Here is a 15,595-nt window from a genome sequence, read left to right as displayed (position 1 = left end):
GAGTATGACATCCCAGGATCCAGCAACAGGGCGGGGGGTGGTGCACACTATTCAGGGAGTGCCTGGTGCCCAGTGACTTTGGCACAGAGGGCGCATGGCTCCAGCAGTCTCTGGCCAGGAGAAGGGCTCCACACAGAGGCAGAGAGGGCTACAGAGGGCACACTGCAAGATGAGCAGCCGGTGTGGAGGCAGGGAGGGTAGAGGAGGGAGGACGCTGGGTTGTGCAGCTCCCAGAGTTCCTGGTCAGGGCATAGAGAGGCCCAGCAGGCAGGGTAGCAGGTCCCAGTGCAGGTCTTACCAGGGTCCAGGCTGGCACAGCTCTTCCGGATGTCCAGGAGGGTGCCTATTGCGGGTCCTGGCACAGCTCTTCCAGAGGTCTGGGAGGGTGCCGATTGTGACTCCCAGCGCAGCTCTTCCAGAGGTGGGAGGGTGTCGATCGTGGGTCCCAGCGCAGCTCCTCCAGAGGTCCGGGAGGGTGCCTATCCTGGGTCCCAGCGCAGCTCTTCTGGTGGTCCAGGAGGGCATGGATCATGTGTCCCAGCACAGGTCTTCCAGAGGTCCAGGAGGGTGCCGATTGAGGTCCCAGCGCAGCTCTTCCAGAAGTGGGAGGGTGCCAGTCATGGTCCCAGCACAGCCCTTCTGGAGGTCTGGGAGGACGCCAATCACAGGTCTGGGCGCAGCTCCTCCAGAGGTCCAGGCAGGTCACCAGTACCATGTTGTTTGGGTTACTGTAGCCCTGCACTATACTTTGAAGTCAGGTAATGTGATTCCTCCACTTTTGTTCTTTTTGCTCAGGAGGACTTTGACTATTCTAGATCTTTTGTGGTTTCAGTTCATGATTTTTTTTTTTTCTATTTCTGTGAAGAATGTCCTTGGTATTTTGATGGAGATTGCATTGTCTTGGGTAGTATGGTCATTTCAACATTATTGATTCTTCTAATCTACGAGCATGGAATATCTTTGCAATTATTTGTGTCCTCTTCAATTTCTTTTGTCAATGTTCTATAATTTTCATTATAGAGATCTTTCGCTTCTTTTGTTAAGTTTAGTCCTAGGTATTTTATTTTGTTTGTAGCTATTGTAAATGGGATAACTTTCTTAGTTTCTTTTTCAGAGTGTTTGCTGATGGCATATGGAAATGTTACCTACGCTTTTATGATGGTTTTGTATTCTGCTTACTGGCATTGTTTATCAGTTCTAACAAGTTTTTTATGGGGTCTTTAGATTTCTCTTGCTGTAAGGTCATATAAGTTGTCTGCAAACAAGGATAATTTGGCTTCTTCCTTTCCAATATCGATGCCCTCTATTTTCTTCTCTTATCTGATTGCTGTAGCTAGAACTTCTAGTACTTGCTGAATAACAGTGGTGAGAGTGGGGGATCCTCATCTTGTTCCAGATCTTAGAGGAAAGGTTTCCAGTTTCTCCCCATTCAGTATCATATCAGCATGGAGCTGTCATATACACTTCTACCAGGTCATGGTAATTTCCTTTATACCGGTATTTTTGAGATTTTTGATCATGAAGGGATATTGAATTTTATCTCTTCCCTTTCCCCAGATGGAAGACTGTCCTTGTGCTGTAGTGCCTGGAACTGGGGGAAGGTTGACACAGGCACTGGCGTGGTCACTGTCACTGGCATCTCAGTGAGTCCTGTGTAATCCCAGTTGTCTGGCTCTGAGTCTGCACAGCTGCAGGAACTGCCCAAGGACAGCAGTCTTTGTGGCCTGAGTGTCTTGAAAATTTATTCCAGGCCCTAGGCCATGTTTTTTTTGCTGCTTGGCTGGAAAAAGAGGACACTAACCCTCAGTGGGACTCCAGGTCTTCACTCTTAACCACCATCCTATTCTCCCAAACATGAAAGTCTAGAAATAAAATCAGAAGCCTGGCATCCAGGAGCCAAGGGCATCTTTGGAGAACTGCAGGCAAAACAAGACTGACCCTGTTATAGGTCTGAATCTCCAGAATTCACATTATCTGTCATACCACTCTGTCCCCAGACCTTCAGCTGGTGGAATAATCAACATCAAATGGAGAAATACCAGACTCGCAGTCACGGCTGTCCCCCAAGACCTATCCTGCCTATTATTTTCAAATTATGTGTGTTTGCAATTTCACAATAATATCTTACCACTCCACAGCGTGGGTGTAAATCTGGGTCACTTGGAGGCACAGGAAAGCAGGGGGCAAACTGGAGGAGAAGGAAGAAGAAACAGCAGGGTTGAGGACGCGGGGATGAGGAGCCTGCAGGGGCTGCTGGTTACAAAGCTACTACCCAGGTCTCAGTGGCTCACATGGGCTCTGGGCCCTGGGTCACCACTGCTGTACTCACTGTGTGAAAGAGAACACAGCATCATATTGGATGATGCTGGAGAAGGTGGTATTTTTTTTTTGAAGATGATTTTTATGTCATCTTCAAAGTTATGTCAACTGCTTGTGTCATGATTAGGGTCTAGCTTAGGAATATTAGAGAAGAAATGTAGTAATGAATAGTGCTACAGGGGTGGGTGCTAGAGCAATAGTGTCCTGCCTCCTTTTCTTATGAATGTAGGCTGCTGAGTCTAGACCTTAGTGACAAGGGAGTAACAGAAGTGACAGAGACAGGTACTGACCAAAGAACCCTTAAAGTGACATTAGTGACTCAAAGATCCCTTGTTTTGGGTTCAGTAGCAATAACACAGCCCCTTTAGACTAGCACAGGAGGAAAACAGATTCAAGCATGGGCCCGGCGAGCTTGCCGTGGCTTGGATTTCAGTTCAGGCAGGATCTGTGACTTCACTGAGCCGTGATAATGAACACAGTGCACATCTACTCATTCTGCTTGACATCTAACTCACTTCGTGAGTCCTAGCATGTGCTGCTGTCTGCCAACACAAGTGCTTTCAGGATGGAAAGAACTTCCAGAAAGTGCTTTATTGTTTCACATGATGGTAAACCTGGAGGGAGGCACAGAGAGTGTGCGGTCTGGGCTTCATGCAAGTTAGACTCTCAGTCATGGGAGGCCGTCCCTGCGCTCAGCATCAACTGTGCTTTCACCTTCCTCATGCTGAATATGCCGAGCAAAAAATCCGAGGAAGAAATGTGAAGACTCAGGGAATTTATTATTAAAATATGTAAATGGGAAGACACAGCATTTTCCTCAAAGCCTAGAAATTTAAAGCTTTTTTGATTTTCCAAAGCATTAAAGTAACAGGATATTATTCATTGTGTGATGATTACATGCTAATATGTGATAGTTTTAATAACCAATGCTATGTTTTACTGATATTGCATGATGACACATTATGTTATGTAAATTTGCTAGGAAATAGAATAAAGAGATGTGAGGAGAGGGCATTTAGCTAAAAGTTTGGTAACACAGTCATTCAGTATATACTCTAAGGTCAGGACCACTGGAAGCGGGGACACATGGAGAAGTGTGAGAAGGAGAATAGAGCAGTGGCAAGCCAGGCTCCAGAATCAGGTGAGTGTGGCTCTGTGGTGATGTCCTAAGGCTGTATTGATGATCTTTGCTGTGTCACACATCACCCCAAACTTGTAAAGCAACAGTCATTATACTTTGCTCATGAGTTTGTGGATCAGAATTTCGGGAAGTGCTGAGCGGGGCTCTTTTTCCTGGGGGGTTGCTCATGAGGTGGCACAGATGCTGCCAGGGGCTGCAGCCAGTGGAAAGCTCCCAGGATGACGAGAAGAGAGCCCAGGCTGGCTCACTATACACACACAAGGTCACGTGCTGGCTGTGGCTAGAGCTGACCCTGTTAGAAATCAGCAATTTTCTAGCAAAGAAGGGAGCCAAAGAGCAGTGGCAAGAAATTGAATGACCAGGACTTAATGAGGATTAAATATCACAGAAATTTAGACCCCTAGGAACAGAAAAAGATCTTCTTGGGGATATGCGAAAGGAGAGTTAGAGGTGGACTTGAGAATGTCAAAGCCCTGGCATGGTGACTGTCTTCTGCCAGAGGGAGTGTCCCCTGGAACCAGGGGGTAGATCCAAGACACTGTATAATAAAACTTTAGAATCCACATTCCATTGGTCAAAACACTTACAACCCCATCCAGATTCACTTGTAGGGAAATTAGACTCCATCCTTTGAGAAGGGAGTGGTAAGGTCACAGTGCAGAGGATGGGAAATATGATTGCAGTTAAATTTGAAAAATATTTGCCATAGTGACCCTAAGAAAATAACCTTCTAAAGCTTGTTTCCTTGTCTGTATAATGAGAACAATGATATCTTAAAGGATTGTTGTGATGACTAAATTAAATCCTGCTTATAAGAGGCTTAGCTCCACGCTGGGAACCCAGCAAGTGCTTCATAACTGTTTGCTGTTTCTCACTCCAGCTCTCAGTGTGCAGGCCCAGGAAGTGAGGCCAGGTCACATCTCTTGTAATCTTTAACTTACCATGCCTCTGACCCTCCTTCTGCTCATCTCTGAGAAGGTTTTCCTGTTCCTGGTGTGGGGGGGGGTCCTAACCTTCTGTGATAATATGAAGTCCTGGTCACTCATTGTCTTGATGCTCTGTGGGTCCCATCTGTGCCAGAGAATATTGCTGCCTGCTGGGAAGCATTCCCACAGAGCCTGCTCTAGACCCTGACTTCTCCCCAGGCTTCAGACCATTGTAAGGGTAAATTTTATGGTCAATTATATCTTAGTAAAAAGTAGGAAAATGAATTATACCATTTTTACTCACCTGAAACTATATCCCCAATTTATTATAAGAAGTAATAAATACCAGCCCAGGAAAGTATGGAGGGATTATCAATGTTACTATTTATTACCTGAGTAAGATCAAGTAAAAGAGTTAAGTGTTCTTACAGACCAGGGGTGTCCAACGTTCTTTTTCCTCTGCTGCACGTTGACAGAATAACAATTGTCTTGGACCACACATTAAACACACAAACACTAATGAAAGTGGATGTCCTCAACCCACGCTCTAGGAGCCACTCACAGCTCACACGGAGGAACCCGCAGACTCGGCTCTCCGCACCCTGCCTCCTTTCCACACTAAGCCGTGTACACCACCGTTCTCTTCTTATCTTTTGTCTCACATGAAGACACATTTCTTCCAGTTTCCGAGGTTAAATCCTTCATTTGACTTACAACTCTCACTTGTTTCGTCTTTGGTGTCACCCGGCGCCTCCTTCCCTGGCGCGGCCGCCGCCGCTCGCTGCAGACTCCCTGCTGCAGGGCCGGCGAGGCCGTGTCCACTTTCACTCTCCTGCCCTCTGTTTCTGGCAACTGTTCTTGCGATGGACTCTGGGGTCTCCAGATTGTGTTAAGTCACCGAGTTTTGGGGGGTGGTTTGCTGTGCAACGACAGTTGAACGGTGGTGGAGCCGGGGTCCTGCCCTGTGGGGTGCTGAAGCCAGGTCTTCCCGCTCCACCAGTGCAGAGCGAGCCAAGCGCTCCAGTGGCCTTCGCCTGCTGCAGTCGCGTGGAACATTTAGAAGATGTGTTTTTAAAGCCTCGAGGGTTCATCTCAGGGAGTGTTGTGGGTGTGGGGTTGGGCTAGGGAGGCTGTTCAAAGAGACTCAGTCAGGTGGAGAGTTTTCCAGAACACGCCCCGCTGCTCCTTCTCCCGCCTGTTCCTTACTTGCAGTTGGGACCGTGGACGTCTCTCTTGAACATCCTTGTCGCAATTGGGTACAACCAATTTTTCGCAGGAGGAAGCTGAGCCCGGAAGCTGAGGCCTGGAGTAACTGAGTGACTTGCTATGAAGCGGCTCAATGCTTCAAACTTGCTGACTGCTGGGTTTTGTACTCACTTTGTGAGTAGACATGCTCTTGTAAGCTACTGAATACGTGTTTAGAGCAAGTCAAGCAGCACAAAGGTCTACACAGGGGTGTCCAATCTTCTGCCTGCAGGCTGGCTGCATGGTAATTCTGGAAGGACTCTTTTTTTGCACGAACCTTCTTTCTCAGAAGCTTTCATTAGTGTTTGTGTGCTTAATGTGTGACCCAAGACAATTGTTACTCTTTCAACATGCACCAGAGGAAAGAAAACGTTGGACACCCCTGGTCTGTAAGAACACATTTCTTAACTCTTTTACTTGACCTTACTTAGGTAATAAATAGTAATAGTTTGATAATCCTTCCATATTTTTCTGGCTAGTATTTATTACTTCTTATAATAAATTGGGGATATAGTTTCAGGTGAGTAAAAATGGTCTAATTCATTTTCCTATTTTTCACTGAGATATAGTTGACCATAAAATTTACCTTTACAATTAGGTCGTTTTCAGGATATTCACAAGGTGTGCAGCCAGCCCCATTATCTGATTCCAGAACATTTTGTCATCCTATAAAGAACCCTTATATCCATCAGCAGTTACTGCCCTTTTGGCCTCCCCCCCAACCCCCATGCCTGGCAACTATTAATCTTTTTGTCTATAAAGGTTACTTAGACATTTCATATAAATGAAATATGTGGCCTTTATGTCTGAATTCTTCCACTTAGCATAATACTTTCAAGGTTCATACATGTTGTAGTACTCTTTCTTATGGCCAAATAATATTTCATTGTATGGATATACCACATTTTGTTTATTCATTCACCAGATGATGGAGATCTGGTTATTGTGAACAATGCTGCTATGAACACTTTTGAACAAATTTTGTGTGGAGATGTTACCATTCCTCTTAGGTGTATCTCTAGGAATGGAATTGCTGATTTTATGGTAATTTTATGTTTAACTTTTTGAGGTACTGCCAAGCTATATTCCAAAGCAGTGCACCATGTGACATTCCTACCATGGTGTGAGGGCTCCAGTTTCCCCGATTCCTCACCAGTGTTTGTTACTGCCCTGCCATTTTGAGTGCAGTCGTCCCAGTGGGTGTAAAGTGGTATCTCTTGTAGTTTTGATTTATGTTTACCTAGTAACGAATGATGTAGGCATCTTTTCATGTACTTATTGGCCATTTTTAAAAATATCTTCTCTGTGGAAATGTCTATTCAAATCCTTCGTTGATTTTTAAGCTGTGTTGTCTTATTGTTCAATTGCAAATGTACTTTATCAAATTTGCAAAATATTTCCTCCTAGTCTGTGGGTTGTCTTTTGACATTCTTGATAGTCCTTGAAGCACAAATGTTTTTAAATTCTGATGGAGTCCAGTATGTATTTGTGCATGTGTGTGTGTGCGTACTTTTGCTGGATATCTAAGAAACTGTTACCTAATCCATACTCATGTTTTCTCTAGGCATTTCAGAGCTTTAGCATACCTGTAGGCCTTTGATCCATTTGAGTTATTTTTTTTGTATATAGCATTAAGTAGGGGACCAAATCTATTCCTTTGCATGTAGATACCTAGTTGCCCCAGTGCCATTTGTTGGCAAAGACTGTCCTTTCTCATTGACTAGTCTTAGCACCTCTGTCAAAAATCCGCCTGTGGCTCAGTGAGCAGGGCGCCAGCCTCATATACTGAGGGTGGTGGGTTCAAACCCAGCCCCAGCCAAACTGCAACAAAAAAATAGCCGGGCGTTGTGGCGGGCACCTGTAGTCCCAGCTACTTGGGAGGCTGAGGCAGGAGAATCGCCTAAGCCCAGGAGTTGGAGGTTGCTGTGAGCTGTGTGACGCCATGGCACTCTACGGAGGGCAATAAAGTGAAACTCTGTCTCTACGAAAAAAAAAAATCAGTTGACCAGTTCTATGGGTTTATTTTTGGACTTTCAATTCTATTATCTCTGTATTTATCCCATGCTTTACTAGACTGTCCTGATTATTGTAGCTTTGTAATAAGTTTTAAAATTAAGAAGTATGAGTCTCATCATACTTCTTAAATTAAATTCTTCTTAATTTTAAAATACTTAAACACAAATACTTCATTATTTTTTTCCAATATTGTTTTTGACTAATCTGAGATCCCTAAATACCCATAAAAATTTTTAGATCAGATTATCAATTTCTTTAAAAAAAAGGCATCTGGAGTCTTGACAAAAATTGTGCTGAATCTGTAGATCAATATGGAAAGTACTGGCATTTAACAATTTTAGTTTCCAAATTATGAATATGAGCTATCTTGCCAAGTAGGTTTTTAATTTCTTTCATGGATATTTTGCGGTTTTCAGCATATAAATCTTGTGCTTCTTTTAACTTATTCCTAAATATTTTATTCTTTTTGATGCTATCATAAATAGACTTGTTTTATTAATTGTATTTTTTAGATTGTTCATTGCTAATGTGTAGACATATAATTAACTTTGGTATATTGATATTATATCCTGTAATCTTGCTGAACTTATTTGCACCTGTTTTGTGGAGTCCTTGAAATTTCTATATACAAGATCCTGTTAACTGCAAATACTTTTATTTTTCCCTTTCAAATATGGATTTTTAAAAACTTCTTTTTCTTGTCTAATTACCCTCGTTAGAACCTTCAGTAAAATACTGAATAGAAGTAGTAAGAGTAACCATCCCTGACTTGTTCCTAATCTCAGGGGGAATGCTTAACAAGCGGCACTGAAATAAACATTCTTGCACATACACCTTACAAATTTATTTTTTTAAGACTTCTAAATATCAGATTAATTAAAGTGGATGTCCACTTCAAATTTTAATAATTACTTCCAGATTACCTTCCCAATTATGGTTGCAATGCATGTCTTTCCAGAAAGGTATGTAATTATTTCCCCATATTTTCTCTAATGCAAGACACTGATCTTTAAAATATTTTCCAAAGGGCTGCATATTTATTACTTGAATTTTAATTTTCCTAACATGTACCAAGATTGGACATTGTTGCCTATGATTTTTGTAATATTTATTTCTTCTATAAACTACTCATTTGCTTTATTTTTTAGAAAAAAATTGGAGTGTTTTTGTTCTTATTAATTTATAGGAGCTTTTGCATATTGGGTATATTAACCCTTTGCCAACGTTGTTTTATAACTATTTTCTCTATTAAAATTTTTTTTTTCTTTTTTTTGTAGAGATAGTGTCTTACTATGTTGCCCAGGTTGGTCTTCAACTCCTGGCCTCAGCTGATCTTCCTGCCTCAACCTCCCAAAGTGTTGGAATTACAGGCCTGAGCCACCACACTCAGCCCATTTTCTCTATTTTTAATTAGTTAAGCATACCAATATTTTTCTTTCTGGCTTTTACATTTCTTTTTAATACCCCACTCATCTCAATATTACCTAATATTATACAAATATCCCACATTTTACCAATCTGTATCATTTTCCATACTGCTGCAACAAACTGCCATGAACCTCTTCTCCACAAGCAAGCTGAATAAACCAACCCAGAAAGATTTTTAGATGGCTCTATGAAAAATCTTTAATGACAGATGGGAAAACAAATCCCAGGGCTTGGTTTTGAAGGGCTTGACTTACTGTAAGGCTGACGACTTCAGCAAAGGAAGGCACACAGAGAGACAGGCCCATGGAAGGCACACAGAGAGACAGGCCCATTTCCTGGAGATGAGTGCTGTTCTGGTGAAGCCTAGTAGGAATTCAGGGGACGCCCGGAAACCTCCTATGGCCTTCCAATGCTAATGTCTTCACAACCCATCCCTGTACTTTTCTTTTAGCCTTCGTATCATGTTTAGCCTTTTTTACACCATTTAAAAAATTTCCTAACCCAAGTGGTAGCATCTGAAATGGGCTTTGCAAGCATGGTGTTCACCGAGCAGGAGTGCTGAGCCTGGCTGACTGGGCAGCTCCCCGAACTGGCAGTTTTGCCATCCAAATTGGCTTGATGACAATTTTCTCAGCTAAAGAAGGCTGGAGGCTGCATGTATGTGGAGGACCTTGCAGACTGTCCTCTATTTTCAATTGAGGAATTGTAGTTTGGACTAAAGCCTGCCTACCCCAGAAAAGTCTAATCTTCATAAAAATCATAAAGTGAAGGACTTAGAGGATGTGTAAGTTATATCTGCCTAACACTGGAGAAACCCAAGTGTCAGATCCCACAGCTTGCACTCCTTGTCTTAAGGGACAGACTCAGCCTATTCTGCATAAGGCTGGCCTTCCCTTCATCAGATATTTCAGATGAATATACCTGGTAACTCCTCTTCTATCCACAAGGAGAAAGGTGGCAGGAAAGGGATGCATTCAAGCCTGAAGCTCAAGGCTATAGTTGCTGGTCCTTTCCTATGTGTTTAAACTTTATTTTACCACCATGGTATTTATAAGATACAAGTCCAACACTGGTACTACTGTTCACATCAGTTAAAATGCAGTAACAGGAGAAATCCCGAAGGATTGTTTGCAGGCAGCACATCAGCCTTAGAAGTTAATTAAAGGCAGGTACGGGTCCTCCATCAACATTCACTCACATGCTCTGCCCAAGTGGAGCTGCTACGTGGCATGAATGAGATAATGCACGTCTGTGCATGGCGTGTTGTCAGGGCTCTAACTCACAACATGGCATTTTCATTTTAATAAAACAAACAAACAAAAAAACTGCAGCTCTCCTAAGTCCAGTCTTTATCGCTTGAAAGCTAAAAAAAAAAAAATACAGAAGAAAACCACAAAAAGCCCAAATCTGAATAAATTCCCAGAACAGAAACTTAGAGGTTGGGCATTTTGTATGCAGTGTACTTTAAATAAGCCCCTTTCAACAGGAAGCAGGAGGCAAGTGCTTTCTATCCTAGGCAGGAAACTTTGGTTTTGCTGTTAGCGACTCAAGTCCAACTAGCTTAAACATAAACGAAAACTTGTCAAAAGGCGACTGGGGATGGGGGTCTCAGCAAATCCAAGGACAGAGAAGGCCTTAACTAGGGTTGTGTAAGGCATGTCTGAGTCTATGGTTTCTCTTTTCCTGCCAGCCTGTTTCCTCTCACTGGACACTGGCTTTCTCCACATCAAGAAAAGCAGCTGCCTCAAATTTGGGGGCTATTCAGGCACAAGAACAAGACTGATTTGAGTCTTACTACCAAATCTGGGCAAGGGCCCCAGTGTGGGTTAGGCAGCCATTCTTTGAATAAGTAGTCTGGGTAAGGAACTCCAGAGGACCAAGTGGACGAAGCTGGGGGTAGGAGAAGCTGGCCCTACCTCACTGCCCAGAGCAAGGAGCTGCAGACAAGCCAGAAGAGGCCCATGCAAAACCAAAATAAATTATCTTATTTCAGGCTTTGTAAAGTAACATTATAGAACCTTTAGGGTGTGGACAAAAGGACCTTAACTTTTGAAAAGCCAATTTTCACTTGCGAATCTTCAGAAGCACTGACCATGAAAACATGTACAGGAAAGAGGGAAGTGCGAGCTGGCTGCTGCAGTGGGGACCAGCTGGCTTAGGAACGCTGCAGTCCAGTTTAGCTTCCAGCTATGTTACCCTGGTGTTATTCCCACTCCCCAACTCCTCTTTCCTTAGAACAGAACTCTTTTCTCCTGAAGATAAAGAGAACATATTTCTGGGTTGGCTTTTAAGTGTGAGCCTCTAACCAGGGGTCCTCAAACTTTTTAAACAGGGGACCAGTTCACTGTCCCTCAGACCGTTGGAAGGCTGGATTATAGTTTAAAAAAAAAAAAAAAACTATGAACAAATTCCTATGCACACTGCACATATCTTATTTTGAAGTAAAAAAACAAAACAGGAACAAATACAATCATACCACCTCATGTGGCCCGCAGGCCGCAGTTTGAGGACCCCTGTTCTAAACCCTTGCCCTCTAGGAGAAACCGTGCCTGGTGCTGCTCAGCATGGCTGTCAACCCACATGCCTCCGTGTGATCCCTGCCACGCCTCAGGGGACTTACTATGGTTCTTTTATGAAATCAAACATGCACTTTAACCTTACCTGTTTTTCTTTGGTGTGCCAGTCATATTTGTACTTAGTACAGATGACAACAATTGTATAATTTAAAAGATATTAATATATCAGACATACATCACTAGGTTAAACAAAATAAAAGATCTGTACTTTTAGTCCTATGGGAGAAAACAAATTAAGAACCATTTTTTATTGTATTTATCCTTTGACTCAGTAAAAGAGAAGAAATTTCATTTCTTTGCTATGGTCTTTTTGGCCATAAAAACTGGTGTTCATTTCACAAATAATACATAATTTATTTTTTATCAAAAAAGGCTAAAATATTACAGTTAAGATACTCTTGCTCCTCTTTGACCCTCACCTCCCCACCCATTGGGGTTAATCCAAGTTATGCATTTGGTGTGAATTCTTTCAAACTTTTTCTTTGCATCTGGCCACTGCAATGGCGCAGATTTCCTGAGATATCTTGAGCAGACATTTTTCAGGCTTTGCCACGGGGCTCAGCATGCTGGCACACATCCTCAGAGCTGGCATCCAGCTGGCACAAGGTCTGAAGACAGCAAGGAGAGACTGGGCCTGGGCACAGCCCTGCTCACACCTGTGAGTTGCCCAGGCCTCTGTCAGGAGCTTTGAAAGCCATATGGAGGTCTCACTCATGTCTTGCTTTTAAGTTTTTAGCCAAGTTCTTGTCTGCCCCAACAAGTCCTGCAACCAAGGCAGCTGCAGGGCTGAATGAATACACTGATTAACTTTCAGAAAATGCCCTGGGGATTAGGCTTTTCTCATAGAGCAGCTCCCAGTCAGGTTAAATGGTAACACCTCACAAATAGGGCCTTTTTCAGGGAGCACTGAGACAGTAAATGGCAGCACTACTGGAGGTGAAGTGTTTCTGAGACATGCCCAGCCAACTGAGCTCCCTTCTTTGCTGGGGCTGCTGGTTCCCAGGCCTGCCATGTTGGCAGCTATAGGGTAACTGCAGAGTGAGGTGAAGTGGGCTGAGTTATGATGCCCCCAACCTGCTCTTACCAAGGTTCAGCTTGCTGCAAACTTTCAGTTAATTCCTAGAGTTCTGAAGAAGTTGATTTTGGTCCTTCTATGCAGCGTTTTTGTTGTTTTATGGAGAAGTGGATTTATGGAGGTCCTCACTCCACCATTCTGGAAGCCTTGTTTACTCGCTTCTGATGGGGACCTTAGAAGAGAGAAAATCCATTCCAAGACTTAGTGGGAGACATCATCAACTGCAGGGACGCCAGCTCTGTCTCTGCTGACAGCTCTGTGCCAGAGAAGGTCCTAGTCACCACGTCTTCCAAATAGAATCTGGAGTTCCCGGATTTTATGTAAAATACCTATGTTTTAAAATACTGACAACTGCTTCAATAATAAAAAAAAAAAATCAAAATATTGCATCTATAAGAACACACCTGTGCTAAAGGATTATGGATTGAAACAGCATAAGTCTACGAAGCATATCACTGCTGTGTCAGTTTTTTCTAGCCCGGTTAGCTGAGTTCAGCAGATCTTTTTTAGCCCTATGCCAGACCCATGCTGCACGCTGCGGTCAGAGTGAAACTGGCTCCCCATGTAAACACTCCTCCCTGGCTTCCGAGGCACTTAAAGTCTAGTAGTGGAATTTTGTAAAAAATTACTACCCTGAATATCTGTAGACAGATTAACTGTTAGTTTTAAGTAGCCTCAGGCAAAATATCCTGACAGCTTTCATGAAAGGGTCCTTGTACAGTCCCTCTGTTTGGGGAAGAATGCATGCCCTCAGCCAGGGGCTCAGGGCTCAGAGGCTTGGGAAGGCTGGAGGGTGCCGCTCACACCTCCAGCTGGGGCTCGGGGCCAGAGTGCTGACTTCTGATCTGAACAGAAGCACTGGAGGCAGTGCCCCATGGGGGCACTTGTCTCCCAGTTTACCCACTTTTATCAAAGGGCACAGCTCTGGTAGCTTTCTGAGAAAAGGTGCTGGCAAGACAAATTTGTGAGGTTTTACATTTCTAAAAATGTCTTTGAGACATCTCGCTTGCCTGAGGTGCACAGGTGAGACCTGCTTCTCAAAGTCGTGGGGTGTCCAGCACCCAGCACTGCCACTGAGACATCGAGTGTCACCTTCACTCCTGTGTGTGGGACCAGCTTTTCTGCGTGGGGGGAGCTTCTGCTGGTCCTGGTGCTGCGGTCTCAGGACGGCCTGCCTGAGAAGCCCTCGCACCCTTCTTTCCACTCTAGAAACTCACAAGTTTCATATTTTTGTGCCCCACTTTTCCTGTTCCTTCTGGAGTTCCTATTACTTGGATATTTTCCTATTACGTGTATATTGGATGTCCTGGTCTGACCCTCGATTTTTTCCTCTTCATTTCTTTTTTGTTCTATTTTTTTGATTATTTGCTTCTTTCAGCTTCTAGCCCCTGTACTGAATTTTTAATTTTTAAACACATTTTCTCGCTCTTTAACAGTTCCTTTTCTATAGCATTCTATCTTCATTCAACAGATGCCTTTTTTTTTTTTTTTTAATCTCTCTGGAGATTTTTTTTTTTTTTCTTTTTTGGCAGTGACCTTTTTTTTTTTTTTTTGTAGAGACAGAGTTTCACTTTATGGCCCTCGGTAGAGTGCCGTGGCCTCACACAGCTCACAGCAACCTCCATCTCCTGGGCCCAAGCGATTCTCTTGCCTCAGCCTCCCGAGTAGCTGGGACTATGGGCGCCCGCCACAACACCCGGCTATGTTTTGGTTGCAGTTTGGCCGGGGCTGGGTTTGAACCTGCCACCCTCGGTATATGGGGCCGGCGCCTTACATACTGAGCCACAGGCGCCGCCCCCATCTCTATGGAGATTTAATAGTTTTTTTTTTTTTTTCTTTTTAAGCTGCTCCTCCCTGTAGGGTCTAATGCTTTTAGGCTTTCCACTCATGCTAGGTTTCATCAGCTGTCAGTTACCCTGGGCTCAGTGGGGAGACCAACAAGAGGCCAGGGTACTGCAGACGGTGTCTCTCCTTACGACAGTGCTTCCCAATCTTGGCTGAATACCAATGATACTCTGGTAATATGCATTCTATTGGTATAGTGGAAATTTTAAAAAGCTCCCCATGATGGGCGGTGCCTGTGGCTCAAGGAGTAAGGTGCCAGTCCCATATGCCAGAGGTGGTGGGTTCAAACATAGCCCTGGCCAAAAACCAAAAAAAAAAAAAAAAACAAAGCTCCCCATGAGTTATTAATGTAGAGCTATGGCTGAAAAGTACCACCTACAAACACTCTCACTGAAGCACTTCGCTAAGATTTCAAGGTCTGTCTTTCTGGTCCCTGAGGCTCTTCAGGTGAGATTCTAAGATTATAGCCTGTGTTCACAGAATTCAATTTCTGAAATGTCACCTTCATTCTCAACTGTGGGCAGTGTCTCTCAATCTGAGGACTTTCTATTTTAACTGTCTTAAGTTTAAATGCTTAGGTTTCTGCAAAGGTGGGCCAAATTGTTCAGCTGAAAAAATAATGAGGGGGAGACTTTTGAGATTGAACTTCCTTTTTAAACAGCTTTCACACACAGCAACTTCAGACGGCTTCCCCCTTTACCACCACTTCAAAAAAATACACTGCTATCGTTTTTGAGCCTTCAAGGTATTCTACATTGAGAGTAAAAAAATCGACTTGGTGCTCATTTTCCCCTCTGACAAATGAGAATTCAGCTTTTTTGGGTTAGGTTTCCAAATTTCCTAAAAACTTTTTATTCTTCCCAATCTCTCTCCCAGGGTAACAAAGAGAGATTTTATTTAAGAAGAATACAGAGAAAGTTTAGAGCATTTCCCCAGAGAGCTGGTAATGGGTCCCTCTCAAGAAGGGGAAAAGGTGAGAGAGACCCATTCTTCCCAGTCTTGAGGGAAGTTGTAACTTAAAAAA

Source organism: Nycticebus coucang, chromosome 20 (assembly GCF_027406575.1).
Source record: "Nycticebus coucang isolate mNycCou1 chromosome 20, mNycCou1.pri, whole genome shotgun sequence".
Classification (NCBI taxonomy): Eukaryota; Metazoa; Chordata; class Mammalia; order Primates; family Lorisidae; genus Nycticebus; species Nycticebus coucang.
Note: the sequence above shows the minus strand (reverse complement) of the source record.